This window comes from Stenella coeruleoalba (assembly GCF_951394435.1).
Source record: "Stenella coeruleoalba genome assembly, chromosome: 11".
Classification (NCBI taxonomy): domain Eukaryota; kingdom Metazoa; phylum Chordata; class Mammalia; order Artiodactyla; family Delphinidae; genus Stenella; species Stenella coeruleoalba.
The window spans coordinates 20984033-21003246 of record NC_137157.1 but is presented as its reverse complement, the minus strand read 5'-3'; the positions used below and the strand labels follow the sequence as shown (position 1 = coordinate 21003246).

Below are 19214 nucleotides of genomic sequence, written 5' to 3'. Positions count from 1 at the left end.
GTGTTATAATGACAAATTATTTTAGCTATGAAAGGACAAGTTCCCACAAGTCCACAACTTAGCGTTAATGGGGACCATATGATATGAGTCATGACAGGAAGAAGAGCCAGGGTGGTTGATGATAAGTTAGGGGTGCTTTGTTAAGTTAAATATAAATTTACTGGAAAGTCTTGGTTAGATTATGGAATTGAAAGAAGAGCTAGATAGTCAAGTTCCAGAAAGGACAGACACCAGGGCAGCTTTGGGGAACCAGGGACCAGAAGCTACTGGACAGTCATTTTGGGGAACCCTAGTCAAGTTGATTAAGCCTCAATTCATCTTGGTGAAGACTAATTCCAGGGACAGACAGTGTGATTGGTTGAGCTGAGACAGCTGTGGGGAGCACTTTGATTGACAGAAGCAATGGGAGAGATGCTCTTTCCAAAAAAAAAATCACCTTGCTGCTTTAGAAGAGGAGGCGTGGGATTCTGGGCAGTAAAAAGGACAAATATTCCTGAGAAAGAGAAAGGACAATGTCTGCTGAGTAAAGGTAAGAGAAGCAGGAAATGACAGCACACAGAGGAGACACATAAGGTGACTACAAAGAAAAAAAATTGTGGAAATTCCCAGGTGCCGACAGGGACCTTGCAGTGTCTGTTCCCTTTTGATGTAATCTCCTGTTACTGTCCCTTTTTTTCTTTCTGCCCTGGACACACTGGGTTTCTGGCCTTCCTCTATCACACCAGATACATTCCTCCTCAAGACATCTGTACTTGCTGTTCCAGTTTCTGGAACAGTCTTCCCTCAACGATCAGCATGGCTGTTCCCTTATATCCTTCAGGTCTTTGTTCAAATTTCATCTTCAAAGGGATGCCTTCCCTGATCACCCATTTCCTGCTCTCCTGTCCCTCCTTCTCTGCCTATATATTGGATATTATTACCATCTCACATTATGTACTTATTTGCTTAATATGTGTCTCCCTTCATGAGAATAAAAACTCCATGAGGGCAGAGATTCTGTAACCCCAGTTTCTAGAATGTTCCTGACATGTTGTAGGTTCTTGATAGATATTTATCGAATTAACAATGAATGGTTTCTCCTCTCTCCCTCCATTAAGGCTATCAAGTGTGAACATAAGGTTTCAAAATGACTGAGAGAGACAAACCCCAAACTGAGGTTCTGGGGCAGGCTAGAGGGGGACCAAGAATATCCCATAGAGGCCTCTGTGGGAAACATGCCCAGAGAATTCTCTGCCCCCCCAACCACTGCACACGACGAGGAAGCCACAGGCAGATGGGGATTCTGGCTAGGGATGGAATTCCAATTTCTTTACACCATTACTTTCAATGTTTTAATTGATTCTTGTTGACATCTAGTTTCATAACCTTGTGGTTATTATACATATATAATAATAATAACCCCAAGAGGAGTGGTTGGCATGATCATCTGTTATTTTATAGATTCCTAGGGGCTCTGGGAAAGTGGGAAGACTAGCCAGCAAAGAAATGAGATTAATTGAGAAACTCATCAAAGGGTGAACTGACCTTGTTTTACTCAAATGAAAAATAATCCTTACCAGTCTTGCAGACCCACTCTCTATGTGGTGTTTGTGGGTCCCTTTTATCTTACAGTTTTCAAATACAAAAGTTGACTTATATTTCTTACTTTCTAAGTCACCAGACAGCAGTATTAAGTTTTTGTTGTCGTTGTTGCTGATTTAGGTACAAGTCTGCAAAATAATGTTTCTGAGTTAAATGCATCTCCAACTCTAATTTCAAGTTTTCTGAGAATTAAGTAACAGTAAATTAGCTAAAGTCTGAGGAATGATGAAAGCTAAGTATATATCATCAAAAATTGACTTAATGACCATGAAGACATAACAGCTGATGCTTATTGAGCACTTAAAATGTACCAGCACTATGCTATGTGGGTATGGTGGAGAGAAATGATCTTATTTAGCTCAGAAGACATTTCATTTCAGATCTATAAACATTTACTGGGCCCATATGTGCCAGGCAATGGATATACAAAGAGAAATTATCATTTCGGTCTTCAGTTTTCTTTTGTGTTAGATTCATTTCTTTAAGGTCAGTGAAATAGCATGGAAAAATCTCCTCAAGTGTGAAGACACGTGTGCCCGAATTATCTTCGTTTGGGCACACAGAGACCTTCACGCTGGCTTCACGCTTGCCCATCTTCCCTGCCACACTGTTTTCTCCTCAAGTCATATCCTAACCCTACTCATTTCCTCTAAATAAGCCACACGGTCTCACGTGCTTAGGTCTACACAGTCTTCCCTTTGCTTTGAAATCCCTGATCTGTCAGCTGAATTCCAAAGGCCCTTCAAACCCGATTTCACGCATCAACTCTTCCCTGAGGCTTTCTTTCAAGCCGCCTTCTGCTTTTGCCTTCCCAGCGTCCAGCCTCCCTTCTTTTGGTATCAGCACCCCACTCTTCATTAAGGAAGTCACTCCTCCCACTCTTCATCCATAAGGCTTGGGTGGGACTGATCCCAACTCCACCTCCACCTCCACCAGGGAGTGGGTGCTTGAGCTTGAAGTCCCAGTTCGGAGGCACACGAGTGGCTCAGGGATGGACACATGACTCACCCGGACGGCTGAGGACCAGCCTCAGCACTTTTGCCAGAGCTGTTGAGAAAGAGGCTCCCTATTTCAGCTGAGGTTGCTAAGCTAGCAGACAAAGCTGGGGGCTGCCTTTGGCCCGTGTGAAAAGAGCCTGTCAGAGGAAAGTGGAGCTAAGGGTGGGAGAGAGAGAGAGAGAGAGTTCTAAACGTGCAGACCCAGCTTTGAAATGTTTGAAAAATTTACCTCTAGATAGTTCAGCAGTTTATTGTTGAGTAAATGAATGAATGAGCCAATAAATGCTCCCTGTCCTTTAAGCTATTCTGAGTTGGGTTGCAGTCATTTGCAACAGGAAGGATTCTATAAAATGGACCCTTTCTCACTGTTACATGATTGCTAGGTAGAGAGATGATAGAGAGAGAGACAGCGACAGATAGATAATGTAAACTGTGAGGTTCTTAAGGAAGGAGAATATCTTGTTCCTCAACATATCTTTAATACTAGCATGGTGTTTGTTGAATGAACAAAGGAGTGAATTTTCTTTATATAATGACATAGTAGAATGCTACAGAATTTTAAATGGACATAGGTAATCCCAGGAACTTTCTGAGTCATGCTTAGCACATTTATGTCATATTGGTGATGACTTATACAAGAATAACCCTCAAAATCTCCTGGGAGAAAGTATTGAGATGGCCACACCTATCATTTTGTTACCATTCTTTCGATAAAAGACAAAAATCTTGCTTTAGAAAATTACAGTACCGTGTGATATGGGCCAGAGTTAAGTATAATAATAAAAAAAATGTATATGGTACTTGCTATGTACCAGGCTCTGTTTCAAGTGTTTTGCATGTTTTAACTCATTTAATCCTCACAACAACTTTATAAGTTAGATAAAATGATTACTTCCATTTACATCTTGGAAACAGAGGTATAAAGAGGTTTACAACCCCAGTTCTCACAAATAGCACATGGCCGACCCTCCTTGCAGTAAAGGATCCAGCAGAGGCTGGTAGGGGGTGAGTCAAGAAAGGCACCTAGAAAATGTCTTAGTGGAAAAGAAGGAGAGGAATACGAGGGAAGGCTTCATTTTATAGGAAGAATGATGCAAAGGTCCAGATTCTTAAAAATTCAGTGCCAGCTTTTTGCAAAATAAGGAATTAGAAGAAGTTTGTAATTAGCACCTCCCCTTTCAACGTCGAGCCCTTACGGTGACTGCTTACTGTGAGCAAAGCTCTGTCTCTAATGTTTATATGGTGTGGCAGAGATGATTAATTTCCTCCCAATATCTGTTATTCATTTCTTCCATATTACAAGAAATCCTGGTTTTCAGCTGTGCCTGTGGCTGGCTGGAATAAAAAAAAATTCCCAGCTTCCTTTGCAGTTGGGATGGCCATATGGTTAAGTTCTGGCCAGTGGGATGTATACATGTGTCATGTGTAATGTTTAGGAAGCATCCTGAAAGGAAGGAGGCGTGCCCATCTCGCTGCCTGCCTCCCTCTCATTGGCTGTGCTGTGTACATGATAGGGATGCTGTGATATTGTGATTTATAATAAGAAATATATACTTGGTCTTTGTTCTTGCTTCTGGCAAAGAGCTCCTAAAGCCCTTGGAACTTCCTAAGTGATGAGAGCAATAAAAAAAGTCCTTTGTTACATTAATGAGGTGACTTTTAGAGGCACCTATGGATGGGGGCAAGGGTTAGAGGCACCTATGGATGGGGGCAACTTCCAGTCTCACTTCCCTGACCTCAGGAGCGGGGAGAGGGGCTGGAGGTTGGAATCAATCACCAATGTCCAATGATTTAATCACTCGTGCCTATGTAATGAAGGCTCCATAAAACCCCAAAAGGACAGGGCTCGGAGAGCTTCCAGGTGGTGAATACATGGAGGTGCTGGGAGAGTAGCGTGCTTGGAGAGAGCATGGAAGCTCCGATCCCCCTTCCCCATACCTTGCCCTGATATCTTATATTAGGCTGTTCCTAAGTTACATCCTTTTATTTTATATTATTTCATTTTTTAAGATTTTTTCATGTGGACCATGTTTAAAGTCTTTATTGAATTTGTTACAATATTGCTTCTGGGTTGGTTTTTTTTTTATGTTTTTGTTTTGTTTTGTTTTGTTTTGTCTTTTTGTGGTACGTGGGCCTCTCACTGTTGCGGCCTCTCCCGTTTCGGAGCACAGGCTCCGGACGCGCAGGCTCGTCGGCCATGGCTCACGGGCCCAGCCGCTCCGTGGCATGTGGGATCTTCCTGGACCGGGACACGAACCCGTGTCCCCTGCATCGGCAGGCGGACTCTCAACCACTGCGCCACCAGGGAAGCCCCTATGTTTTGTTTTTATGGCCTTGAGGCATGTGGGATATTAACTCCCCAACCAGGTATCGAACCCATACCCCCTGCGTTGGAAGGCGAAGTCTTAATCACTGGACCACCAGGGAAGTCCCCTATATCCTTTTATAATGAACTGGTTATCTATTAAGTAAAATGTTTCTCTGAGTTCTGTGAACAGATTAATTGAGCCCAAGGAGGAGGTTGTGGGAACCTCTGGTTTACAGCCAGTCAGTCAGAAGCACTGGTGTGGATCTGGACTTGGCTCTTGGCATCGGATGTGGAGGGCGGTCCCGTGGGATGGAGCCGTTAACCTGTGGAATCTGACGCTCTCTCTGGTAGATAGTGTCAGAATAGAGCTGGATTGTAGGCCCCCCAGCTGGTGCCCAAGAACTGCTCTGTGGTGTGGGGACACCTCCCCCCGCCCCCACCGTTGGAATTTGGGGCAGAACCTTTAGATGCTCAAGCAACTATCTTGGCCCATGACATTTGGTGCCATTTGCTAGAATGGCAGTCACACATGCTGAGCTTCTTCACCCATTATGTAAGTTCACCCATTATGTAAGTCACTCCTCCTCCCTTGGGGATCAGAGAAGGACCAGGAATGTGACTCTAATGGAAGTTTTCCAAGTTGGAAACATGAAGAATGGGAAATCAGTGTTACATGACGTAGTATTTTTTTTTTTTAATCTCAATTTTACTTTGGGAAACTAGAGTTAAGTAATACAATTGTGAGGCTAGGACTGTAGTTCAAATCAACCTGATTCTAAAACCGGTGTGCTTATCTACTATATAGACTGCATAGGTTACTATTACTAATAGTAGTGTGCTGGTAAAGATTTAACCAGCTGGGGCTGAGAGGAAGGACACTTGATTTTTAGTGTTTTCCAATTTCCTTGGTGTAAATATTCCCACCAGGCCAATTTCAAGCTACCAATTGTTCAACAATTGACCTGCGAAATTCCTGAAAATTTAACAGGCTGCCCTTGTGAGCGCATATGAGCCAGCTCCAGCGCGCTTCTGAAAAATACTGAGCTGAGCCTGAGAGAAGACACTCCAGGCAAACTGCAGGATGTCTCCAACTGTCTTTCCTAACCTCCGGGTTGTAGGGCTTTGGGTCTAATTAGGATAACAGCATTCCAGAGCAAGCAGAACACCTGGGGAGCCCAGAAGATGACCTTGGGCAAGAAGTGATGGAAGGGTAACCGCTTGACCTATGGCCTCTGAGGGATGTTAGTGGAGCTTCATCAGAAGTGTCGTGGCTGCCCTGTTTCTTTTTGATGGGCGATCCATTTTCAGAGAGATCTTCTGGCCAAAAAGATTTTCAGATTCTCCTCCAGCTGACAGAACGCTTACGATACCATCACTGGAGTAGAGGGAGTGTAGTTCTGCAGAGAGAAGCAGAGCACATGGGTGTGTGAGAGAGAAAGCTCCACTGTCACAAATCTGCAAGCAGCATCTTGCAAGGCAAGTTGGAGGGACACTAACGTTTCCTCCTGCAGTCAGTGGATACAGTGAGGGCTCTAATTTCAGCCAGTGCTGGAGGGAAGACTGAGAGGCCTTAATAGGGTGTCTGTGGTGACAAGGGCAATGCAGGACACACAGACGAGGATTTGGACAAAACCTGCCCCGAGAACGTTCTCTTACCACATCCTTAGGAGGAAGGCTGGAAACTTATTGGAACCCACTGTACATCCTTTGTAGTGTGTGGACGGTGAGTTTATGCCACAACTATTAATAGTTCTCCTGACAGAGTGGGTTCAGTTACACTCAATAAATCATTTTGTTAACTACACAAATTCCTGAGCTAAAGAAGCTCTTTGGCTTTATGGAATAAGGATGCCCGTCCTGGAGGGCCCTGTGTGAGAAGGAGAGTCAGAGTTCTCCACGTGAGCAAAATTAGGCCATCAGCCCCCTCCCAGAGTTCTCACTCGACCGAGCCCTAACCCTATCATTACGTAAGGGGGACATTTTGACCTAGCTCTGTTCTCCTTTGCGTCTCTTTGCTCTCTGAGAGAATCTGTTCCAAGGTCCTAAAGTTTGTGATCCAGCTCACTTGTTTTGCATCTGTTTTATTACTCCCAAGGTCTCTGTGTGGATTCTCTTTTTCTGGTGGTAGCACAGTGCTTCTCCAGGGACAGAATTGTAGACATTTCACATGGAGGTGTTGGAGAGTGAGGGTCCTTCCCCCTCCTCGAGTATCACTATTGTATGGTCAGGCCACCCAAGGTGGCTATTCTCGTCTTCTCTGTACATCTCCTGCCCCACCAGTGCCTGCTTCACCTATACCGTACTTACCTGACTGACCTTCCTACATACTTGCTCCTGGCCCCAGCTAGTGACTGTTCTAACTTTAGATTAGAGCATCTCCACTATGATAGCTTATCAAAGGGAAAGTGAGGGGCGTGCCCCTCTGCTGGTTTCCCTGGTAACCGATGGGCTGACCTGATGTCAGTTCCCCCTCTAACTGGTAATCTCCCCCTGCCACTGGGAGCAAAGACTGCCGCCATGTCCTGCCCCACCTCTGCTGCACATAGCGGGATGTCACTCCAGGACCTTGCTTCAGACATGTAAGGTCCCCCATCCTTTAAACCACTGATGTCTCTTTTGCTGACTCCGGCTTTTTCTTTGGTCTTGATGCTAAGCAAGTACAGGCTTTGCAGACCTGTAGGATACAGCCCAACAAATATGGACTCATTATTTCTTTTAATTCAATGCTTCTTTGTCCTTTTGACATAGCCGCATCCGTCTTTGAGCACTTCCTTGCTGTCTGGCACAAGATGTTTCCATATCACCTTCTACTTTCCCTGCCTCAGACCAGGAGCCAGTCGTGTTCATAAGAAGCCCTGGTTTCTTTGAGTGGGAAATGTTATTTGGAAACAAAGAACTGAGTGTGAGGTATGCTCATTACTACTGGAGTATCATTGCTTCTGGCCCTTTTTATAGACAGAGCTAGAAAAAAACAATTAAATGATGAATTCATAATGCTTCCTTAATTTGAACAAAAAATGGCCCCAAACCTTAATTCTCCCATTCCGTGTATGTCTTTTCCTTATCCCACAGTGAAAACCTTGGTTTCTGACATCAGTATTTTTACTTGTTTATACTGTTATACGTTAAACACAATTTAGTTTTGGAAACACAACAATCAATAATACTATCAATTATGAACCTTAAGTAAAGTTCATACTTTATAATTCTTTAAAATTATAAAGATATCTTTATAATTCTTTTGACCTTAAGATATATTCTATTAATGGTATACAATCTTAGTATTATATTTAAAAGTTATTTGAATTAATTCATTTTTCTTTGTGGCTATGTTATGTATGTAGTATACAGTAACATTCACTTCTTCCTGTATTTAATGTTAAGGTTTTATCTTATCTTTCTTTTTATTGAATTTTATGTTTGAATATGTAAAAAATGCATAGCTTAAAAGTAAAAACTAGTAAAACAGTTCTAATCAGGGAAATTGTGCTTGCACCCTTATTCCCTATACCCCACTCATCCACCCTTACAGGCAGCTGTATTAATGAGTTTTAGATTTATTGTTCTTGACTTTCTTTTTGCAAAAATAAGGGAATATATACATATATGTTTTTATTTCCTCTTCTTTCTTATACAAAAGAGCATACCACGAGCGTTCTTTTGCACTTTTCTTTTTATCATTTGACAATATAGTCTTCAAATTATTCCATATTAGTTCATAGAGATCTTCCTCATTCTTTTTTTATGTGTTTTTTCTATATTTATAATAAGAAATAAACCTGCTTCCTCATTCTTTTTGATGGCTGCATAGTATTCTGTTGTACAGATGCACCATAATTTATTTGTAATGCCCTATGGATAGGCGTGTGGGTTGTTCCTAATACTTTATTACAAATAATATAATGAATAACTTGTAATGAATAACTTTTTTTTTGTATTTGAGAAGGTATATTTTCAGGGTAAATTTCTAGCAGTGGGATTGATGGGTCAAAGGGTTAATGCATAGGTAATTTTGCTAGGAAATGCCAAATTTCCCTCCCTATGGGTTGTACCATTTTGCCTTCCCACCAGCAATATATGAAAGTCCTTTTTTTCCCCATAGTCTGGCCATAAAGTATATCATCAAAGTCTTGACTTTTTTGTCAGATAGTTGAGAAATTCTACCTCAGTATAATTTTAATTTGCATTTCTCTTATTATGAATGAAATTGAGCATTATTAATATATTTAAAAGGCCACTTATGTATCTTTTTCCATGAACTACCTGCTCATGTCTTTTACTTTCTAGTAGGTTTTTAATGTGTATTCTAAAAATCATCAAATGCTATTTATAACATTGGAGTTTACAAAAGACTTTCACAAGTCATCTTTTTGATGCTAAAAGATTTTGAAAACCTCAGAAAGGATAAGGACAGCACTGCTGAACTAGAACAGTTTCAAAGGTAGTCTTATTAATCTGGAAAATACAGAGTACCTGAAATTATATGCATGGACTATCTTGTCTGATGGTGTTAGAAAACTTGAACAGAATATTTCATGTAGAAGATTATTAACACTGGCTGAGGGAGGGTTGTCACATCTTCATAATCATTTAATAAATATTCTCAGAAGTCTAAAATTGTCACAGAAAGCCTGACTTGTTTCCTGCTTACAGTTGCACCTAAAAGGAGCCTTGAGATGGAAATGGGGGGTGACAGAATAGCAGGTACACCTATGAAATATCACAGTCTGATGAGTTTGTTCCCTTGTCTACTTCTGCGGTTTGTTTTTGAATTTTTGCTTTTATTCCTGTTTTTATTCAGAAAGTAACTTGAACTCTCCCCAGTATTTGTAATGATTGCTAAGTCCAGCCATTTTCCTTAACAGGTTCCCTGATAGGAATCTTTCATTTAGCAAAACCAAACCTCTAAAGGCAAGAGGGGTTGAACTATTGGAATTACTGCTTGGCAAATGCAGAAGAGTCAACCCTGCCACACTGTGACCCAGAGAAAGATTTTTGGAAAATAAGGATCATTCTCTTCAGTTGAAATAAAACTGCTCTGCAAGGAATCAAATTGGCCTTTTGTCAGCATGATCGTCATGAGTCAAGAGAAAGATGAATGTGCTCTGTCCACAAATGAAGTTGGCCAAGCAAACTGGGGAAGGATGGGGGTTGGAAAGAACCTCACCAGCTTCCCCATTGATCTGAAAATCACGTCGAAGATATATGGTGAGAGAGAGCACACATCTCTAGTCTACAAACTGCTTTCGCTCACGGGCAGGAAGACGGAAAGACTATCGTGTCTCGTTAGTACAATCCTTAGAAATCATGCCAAAAATGTACACACAGTTGAAATGGAGGGGAATGAATGACTCAGAATTTCTCATGAAGGATGCAAAGCAGTTACCCTCTGGGGCATTTCCTTGACTAAAGCTGAGGTCAGAAAAGACAAACCATAGTTACCATGTGAAGGTAAAGCACTGACCACAGGGAGTGAAGTGCTCGAGACCTCAGAACTTCTATAGGACAGGTTTGAAGGTTACAAGGGTAACCGACAGTGCCTATAATAAATACGAGAGAGAAGGTATAGATTACAGGGAGATTACAGGAGATTAAGAGTTGGATGCAGGAGAATTTTCATATATTTTTAAATCAACTTGATTAAGTATAATTTATAAACAATAAAATGCACACATTTTAAAGGTACAGTTTGAAGAATTTTGACAAAAGGGTATGTGCATGCCGCCACCACTATCCAGATACAGGCATTTCCATCATCCTCAAAGTTTCTCTTTTTGCCCCTTCCTATTCCTGGGCTAAGGTAACCACTGATGTGCATTTTGTCACCAGAGATTAAATTGAACTTTACTGTGAGTTTCATGTGCATGGAATCATGCAGTATTTGTGTCATGCATTTGTGTCATGCTTCCTTCACTCAGCATAACAATTTGGGATTCATTCTTGCTGCTACTTATATCAGCAGTTAGTTCTTTTTATTTATCCTTTGTCTGGGTGTACAACAATTTGTTTATCCATTCACATTTTTTTTTTTTTTTTTTTTTTTTGCGTTACCCGGGCCTCTCACTCTTGTGGCCTCTCCCGTTGCGGAGCACAGGCTGCGGAGGCGCAGGCTCAGCGGCCATGGCTCACGGGCCCAGCCGCTCCGCGGCATGTGGGATCTTCCCGGACCGGGGCGCGAACCCGTGTCCCCTGCATAGGCAGGCGGACTCTCAACCACTGCGCCACCAGGGAAGCCCCTATCCATTCACATATTGATGGACATTTGAGCTGTTTGTAGTTTGGGGCTACTAGAAAGAAAGTTGCTATGAATATTTAGGTACAAGTCTTTGTGCAGGCATGTTTTCATTTCTCTTCGATGAACACCTAGGAGTGGAGTTTCAGTGTCATACGGTAGACATATGTTTATCTTTATAAGAAACTGCCCAAGCATTCTCTGAAATGGTTGTACTGTTCTACATTCCCACCAGCGATGAATAAGAGTTCTGGTCACTCTACATCCTCTCCATCACTTGGTATCTGTAGTCTTTTAATTTTAGATATTCTGATGGTATCTTGATTTGCATTTCCTTGATAACTAATGTTTCTCTAGCACCTTTTAATGTAATTATTGGCTATTTATGTATGTCCTTTTCATATTTTTTGCCCATTAACAAATGGGTTGTTTGCCTTGTTATTGTTGTAAAATCGCTTTATAAATATTCTTGTTACAAATGCTTTATCAGATACGTGTAGTGCTAATATTGTCTTGTAGTCTGTGTCTTGCACAGGGGGCTATTGGTGGACCCCAAAAAATGAACCCAAACTAGAGACATGAAGAAACACATTTTCCAAGAGAACGTGGCTCTTGAATTTAGACTTTAAAGAAGAAGTCAGTAGGTAGGTAAGTAGAATGGTGTTAAGGCCCCCATGGTGGAACTTTCTACTTTTTTAATTTTTAAAAAGTTTTATACAATTTTTAAAGGTTACTTTCCATTTACAATTATTACAAAATATTGGCTGTCTTCCCTGTGTTGTACAATATATCCTTGAGCCTCTCTTACACCCAGTAGTTCGTACCTTCCACTCCCTCACCCCTATGTTGCCCCTCCCCCTCCACCGGTAACCACTAGTTTGTTCTCTATATATGTGAGTCTGCTTCTTTTTTTGAGGTATTCACTTGTTTGTTGTATTTTTTAGATTCCACATATAAGTGGTATCATACAGCATTTGTTTTTCTCTGTCTGACATATTTCACTTAGCATAATGCCCTCAAAGTCTATCCATGTTTCTGCAAACGGCAAAATTCCATTCTTTTTTTATGGCTGAGTAGTATTCCATTATATATATATGCCACATCTTCTTTGTCAATTCATCTGTTGATAGACACTTCGGTTGCTTCCATACCTTGGCAATTTAAATAATGCTGCTGTGAATGTTGTGGTGCATGTACCTTTTCAAATTTTTTTGTTTGTTTGTTTCTTTTGGATATATAAATAAATGTAGGGAGTTCCCTGGTGGTCCAGTGGTTAAGACTCTGTGCTTCCATTGCAGGGGGCACGGGTTCGATCCCTGGTCAGGGGACTAAGATCTCTGCGTACCACATGGTGCGGCCAAAAAATAAATAAAAAAGATTGTTTAAATGTATATGTAAATTGGTTCAGCCACTGTGGAAGACAGTATGGAGGTTTCTTCAAAAACTAAAAATAGAACTACCATATGACCCAGCAATTCCACTCCTGAGTGTATATCCAAAAGAAACATGGTAGACTTTCTTTCTTCTCTCATAGATAAAGCTTCAATCCAGGCTGATTATATCCAGGTGTGGATATCATTAAATTAATTGATACTAATATTTGAATCACTAATAAATATATCCCTCCAAAGGGCTATTTGAAACTAGAAATAACAATTTGCTTACCAAATTACTTTCTATTTACTTTTTTCCATAAATCTGCAAGTGGTGAAGTTATAGAGGAGGAATTTGGGGGTAGGTAACTTCTGGTTTTGCCTATAAATATTTGTCAATAAGCGTCTGTCAATAAACATAAATTCATAGGTTAGGCCAACCCTAAGCAACACTTAAGCAATTTGTTTCAACTTCCTTCGTCACCATATTAACAATGAACTAACCATGCTCTGTAAACAGTTATTCTCAAAGTGCTAAAATAATATATCTATGAGTCAGCTGGACAGACCATGGCCTTGATGAACTTTCGCTTCGTTCCCTTTACTGTAGTAGCAGCTAGAAATATGAAGTGAAGAAACTCACTAATTCCTGGTCACAGAAGCTGGGACATAATAGTGGCTTTTTCTTTGGAGGAGTTGTTTTTCTATTGGTGTTGCCAGGAAGTGAGCCCTTTCCTTCCAAAATGATGGGGATTCCTGAGGTAGGTAATAGATAGATGTATAGATGGGTAAATGAGTGGATGTAAGGCTAACCAGCCAGCCAGAGGGGCTTTTATCTATCTATCTTATAAGATCATTAGATGAAGGAGACATGGAAAGAGTATGCATTGAATGGGAAGGAGTGAAAAGAGAAATCAAGAGATAATAGATAATTGTTGTTAGCAGATAAGAAAAGGAGAAATAAAAGCACACAGAAGAAACTATTTACAGCAGAGGACCACATGCCTCTTTCAACATATACAACCACAGAGACTATGAAAGGGTAAAGTTGTTGAGAGCTGGTTTAGCAGCCAGCCTTGCTTGTACAGTCTCTGATGAGAGGGTGATGGGCAAGGTCCTAAGGCAGGAGAGACAAATAACCTTTGCTTGTTCTCTTCCTTCTGTACTCCACTCTCCTGTATTGTATCCAGAGGTCTCCTGGTGAAAGGAAAAGAGGTGAGATCTTCATTATACTCAGTACATGTTTCTTTTCTTTTCTTTTTTTTTTTTTTTGCGGTACACGGGCCTCACTGTTGTGGCCTCTCCCATTGTGGAGCACAGGCTGCAGACGCGTAGGCTCAGCGGCCACGGCTCACGGACCCAGACGCTCCGCGGCATGTGGGATCTTCCCGGACCGGGGCACGAACCCGTGTCCCCTGCCTCAGCAGGTGGACTCTCAACCACTGCGCCACCAGGGAAGCCCAGTACATGTTTCTTTTTAATTGGAATATAATTCATATAATATAAAATAGGCCCTTTAAAAGAATACAATTCAGTAGTTTTTAGTACAGTCAGAGACTTGTGCAAATATCACCACTATCTAATTCCAGCACATTTTCATCACCCCAAAAAGACACCCCATACCCATTAGCAGTCACTTCCCATTCCTTCCTCCCCCAAGCCCTCAGCAACCACTATCTACTTTTTTGTTTAAAATACTTTATTATTTTTAGAGACATTTTAGGTTTACAACAAAATTGAGAAAAAGGTACAGAGATTTCCCATATGCTTCCTGCCCCCCATACATGCATAGCCTCCTCCATTATCAACATCATTTACCAGAATGGTCCTTTATTATTTTTTTTCATTATTAGTAGTTTTTTTAACAAAGGATGAACCTATGTTGATATAATCACCCCAAGTCCATAGTCCACCTTAGGGTTTACTCTTGGTGTTGTATATTCTGTGGGTTTGGACAAGTGTATAATAACATATATCCAACACTATAACATCATACAGAGTATTTTCACTGCCCTAAAAATCCTCTGTGTTCTGCCTATTTATCTTCTCCTCCTATAACTCCCGCCCCCCCAGCCCCAAACACCACCACTGTCTGTCTCTATAGATTTGTCTGTTCTGGGCATTGCGTATACGTGGAATCAAACATGTGGCCTTTAGTATCTGGCTTATTTCACCTAGCATAATATGTGTTTTTTCTTTCTTTTTTAATTAATGAATTTTATTTTTTAGAGCAGTGATAGAAAAATTGAGCCGAAAGTAGGGAGTTCACATACCTTCTTTCCCCACCCCTTGCACAGAATTCCCTATTGCTTTTATTTTTTTTTAACCGTCTTAACCATTTTTAAATGTACAGTTTGAGTCAACTATATTCCCATTGTTGTGCCAGTACACTGTTTTTGTTTTGTTTGTTTGTTTATTTTAAGATAGGGTGGAGAGTAGTCTTCAAATCAGGGAGAAAAAAAATGTGCCCTCCCTGAGACCAACAGCTCACAGTCTTGAATAAGACTCTCACTTCTCATGATCATGCAGCCCCACCGGGCTTTGGCTCACTTCCCTTTGCCAAGCTCCACGAAAGGCCTGAGATGCGCTCTTAGGAGCAGCGGTGACTCTCCAAGAATGTGCACGTTCCTCCCTGACTTTGTAGCATTGATTTCTTGTCCTCCAATTTAGTAAACATCTGAAGGAATTGAATTGGATTTTAAATATCAGAGGCTTATTTTTATCTTGAATAAAACTTAACTGAATTAATATTCAAAGCACTAAATGATTCAACTCTAAAAACTTGTTGAGGAAGTCTTCCTAAAACTCTTTTGTCTCCTCTGGGCACAGAGGCCACTTGACTTAAGAGACTTGGGATGCGGATGGTAGTCTTAAACTTTGGAGATCTTTGCAAACATCGGGGGTAATTTAGGGGTAATTCCCAAGTGACTGTATTACTTTTCATTGAGTATCTATGAGAGGATAAATTGGAGAGAAAGTATAAGGACATAATAAGATGTTCTCTGCATTTTTAGTTTATCTACATGTAGTACAAAAAACACTGGACTGGAAATAATTGCTACCGTTTGTTGACTGGTTAGTATGTCTCAGGTACTGTGCCAAGCATTTTTATATGTTTTTTCTCTTTTCAGTCTCACAATAGTCTTATGAGGTAGCTGCTTTTATCATTTTTTTAAACATCATTACTGGAGTATAATTGCTCTACAATGGTGTGTTAGTTTCTGCTGTATAACAAAGTGAATCAGCTATATGTATACATATATCCCCATATTTCCTCCCTCTTGCGTCTCCCTCCCTCCCACCCTCCCTATCCCACCCCTCTAGGTGGTCACAAAGCATCGAGCTGCTCTCCCTGTGCTACGCGGCTGCTTCCCACTCGCTACCTGTTTTACGTTTGGTAGTGTATATATGTCCATGTCACTCTCTCACTTCGTCCCAGCTTACCCTTCCCCCTCCCCATGTCCTCAAGTCCATTCTCTATGTCTGCGTCTTTATTCCTGTCCTGCCCCTAGGTTCTTCAGAGCCTTTTTTTTTTCTTCTTTAGATTCCATATATATGTGTTAGCATATGGTATTTGTTTTTCTCTTTCTGACTTACTTCACTCTGTATGACAGAATCTAGGTCCATCCACCTCACTACAAATAGCTCAATTTCATTTCTTTTTATGGCTGAGTAATATTCCACTGTATATATGTGCCACATCTTCTTTATCCATTCATCTGTCGATGGACACTTAAGTTGCTTCCATGTCCTGGCTATTGTAAATAGTGCTGCAATGAGCGTTGTGGTACATGACTCTTTTTTTTTAATTTTTTAAAATTTATTTATTTTATTAATTTATTTTTGACTATGTTGGGTCTTTGTTGCTGCGTGTGGACTTTTTCTAGTTGCGGTGAGCAGGGGCTACTCTTTGTTGAGGTGTGCAGGCTTCTCATTGCGGTGGCTTCTCTTGTTGAGGAGCACGGGCTCTAGGTGTGCAGGCTTCAGTAGTTGTGGCATGTGGGTTCAGTAATTGTGGCTCATGGGCTCTAGAGCGCAGGCTCAGTAGTTGTGGCACACAGGCTTAGTTGCTCCGTGGCATGTGGGATCTTCCCAGACCAGGGATCGAACCTGTGTCCCCTGCATTGGTAGGTGGATTCTTAACCACTGTGCCACCAGGGAAGCCCTGACTCTTTTTGAATTATGGTTTTCTCGGGGTATATGCCCAGTAGTGGGATTGCTGGGTTGTAAGGTAGTTCTATCTTTAGTTTTTTAAGGAACCTCCATACCGTTCTCCACAGTGGCTGTATCAATTCACATTCCCACCAACAGTGCAAGAGCATTCCCTTTTCTCCACCCCCTCTCTAGCATTTAGTGTTTGTAGATTTTTTGATGATGGACATTCTGACCTGTGTGAGGTGATACCTCATTGTAGTTTTGATTTGCATTTCTCTAATGATTAGTGATGTTGAGCATCCGTTCATGTGTTCGTTGGCAATCTGTATGTCTTCTTTGGAGAAATGTCTATTTAGGTCTTCTGCCCATTTTTGGACTGGGTTGTTTGTTTTTTTGATATTGAGCTGCATGTGCTGCTTGTGTATTTTGGAGGTTAATCCTTTGTCAGTTTCTTCGTTTGCAAATATTTTCTCCCATTCTGAGGGTCGTCTTTTCACCTTGTTTATGGTTTCCTTTGCTGTGCAAAAGCTTTTAAGTTTCATTAGGTCCCATTTGTTTATTTTTGGTTTTATTTCCATTTCTCTAGGAGGTGGGTCAAAAAGGATCTTGCTGTGATTTATGTCAAAGAGTGTTCTGCCTATGTTTTCCTCTAGGAGTTTTATAGTGTCTGACCGTACATTTAGGTCTTTAATCCATTTTGAATTTATTTTTGTGTATGGTGTTAGGAAGTGTTCTAATTTAGTTCTTTTACGTGTAGCTGTCCAGATATAACATTGTATAAGTTTAAAGTATTGATTTGATACATTTATATTGCAATATTATTGCCACTGTAGCATTAGCTAAGACCTCTATCACATCACATAATTATCATTTCTTCTTGTGGTGGGAACAATTGAAGATCTGGTCTCTTAGTAAATTTAATGTTTATAATATAGTTTGGTGTCTATACTCACTGTATTGTGTTTTAGTTCTGCAGGACGTATTTATCTACTAGTTACAAGTATGTACCCTTAAACAGCATCTCTTTAGGAAGGCAACGAAGCTAAGAGAGATTAAAGCACTTGCCCAAGTCCCCCATTTTGCAGGTGAATTTAACCCCAGAGTCAAAGTATTCAAGCACTCTGCTGACCTGGGAGCTGGATCCAGTAAGTTCTCATCCTGATTAAGTGACTTATGTAATTGGGCCTCATTTGCTTCATCTGTATAATGAGGATATTGGACCATGTCCATGATTTCTAACCTTTGGCTGCCTTGGAGACATGCTGCCCCATCTCCTTTAAAACAAGCTACTGTGGGGAACCTGGTTAACTGACAGCCCCCAGTTACTGCCCCTGTGAATCTGAGGCAACGTTTATACCAGGCTGCACCCAACCAGTGACTGAGCATGGCAAGGGTCCTGGTGCTGGCCCAGTGGGAGCTTCCTCTAATGGGCAGGTTTGGCTCAGGGACTCCCCATCAGCGGGCAAGGACTGCACGCAATGCAGTCTGAAGCTCTTCCTATCCAATCCTTCCCTCCCGATAGCCTTCCTAGGACCTGCATTTGTGATGTGAAAGCTCTCCCTGCCTACTCTTGCCCACATCCCATTTAACCTTCACAGAAATTTCCCTCAATAAAGCTTTTGCACATCTAATCCTGTCTTGGCATCTGCGACTCAGAGGACCAGAACTGACAACTTCCAGCTTGAGTGGGAGGGTCAGGAAAATATTTCAAAGGGTCCGGAAATTCCAAGTTCAGCAAGAAATGTCTTTAGACTCTATAAATCCTAGGTCTCACGTTTATATGAACTACTACCTTCCAAATGAATGTAGATGATAAATATAACGTAGAGTCATTTAAGAGTGTTATTGAATTTACAGATACTTTTGTTACTAAGTATGTTTTCAACCAGTAAATTTTGAAAACATGATTGATAAAAGGGGTCTCCATGCTCGAAAATATTGGGAGCCACTGGGCTGGATGCCCACTCAGGGTCTGTCAGGCCTGACGTCCTTTGATCCATGGCAACGGCAGTACAGCACAACGGTTAAGGAGCGGTGCTGAGAGCGTGGCCTTTGGCGTCAGACGGCCCTGGGTTTGAGTCCTTACTTTGCTTCTCACTAGTTACATAATCTCAGGCAAGATGCGAAACCTCTCCAAGTCTTTGTTTCCTCATCTAAGATGGAGATACTAATGGTAACTTCTGGATGGTATGGTTGTGAGAGTTACATAAGAAAAGTGACTGTGAGGTACTTTGCATCATAAAAATTCATTGGAATTATTATCATTACTCGTCCTTAGATTCATTCTGTGTGTTCATCTTCAGTTCTAACCAAAAGATTGTTTATAGTGGTTTTTTTTTTTTATAGTTTTTTAACTCTTACTTTATGAGAACGGGAGATAGTGTTTCTCATCTTCCTAAATTACTTGGGTTATCCTTCCAAATTGCATCTCATGTTTAATACACCTCTATTCCTTTGAGCTCAGACCTTTGTAACCAACTGAGCTTTCATTTAATCATCTGGAATAATCTTGCCCTTAGAGTTCTCCCTCCCGTGTAAGTTCCTTTCACAGCCAATTTGTCCTTAAT

At 41.1% G+C, this 19214-nt stretch overlaps 1 protein-coding gene across 1 annotated transcript in view; it reads left to right on the top strand.

Moving 5' to 3' along the window:
* The first annotated feature begins 9512 nt into the window (after positions 1–9512).
* Positions 9513–19214, top strand: part of ANO4 (anoctamin 4) — a 482060-nt gene continuing 472358 nt past the window's right edge. The window contains exons 1-3 of the mRNA XM_079935996.1: positions 9513–10095; positions 11639–11763; positions 13683–13707. The gene's annotated coding sequence lies outside the window, so the exon portion shown is untranslated. The remainder of the gene's footprint in view (positions 10096–11638; positions 11764–13682; positions 13708–19214) is intronic.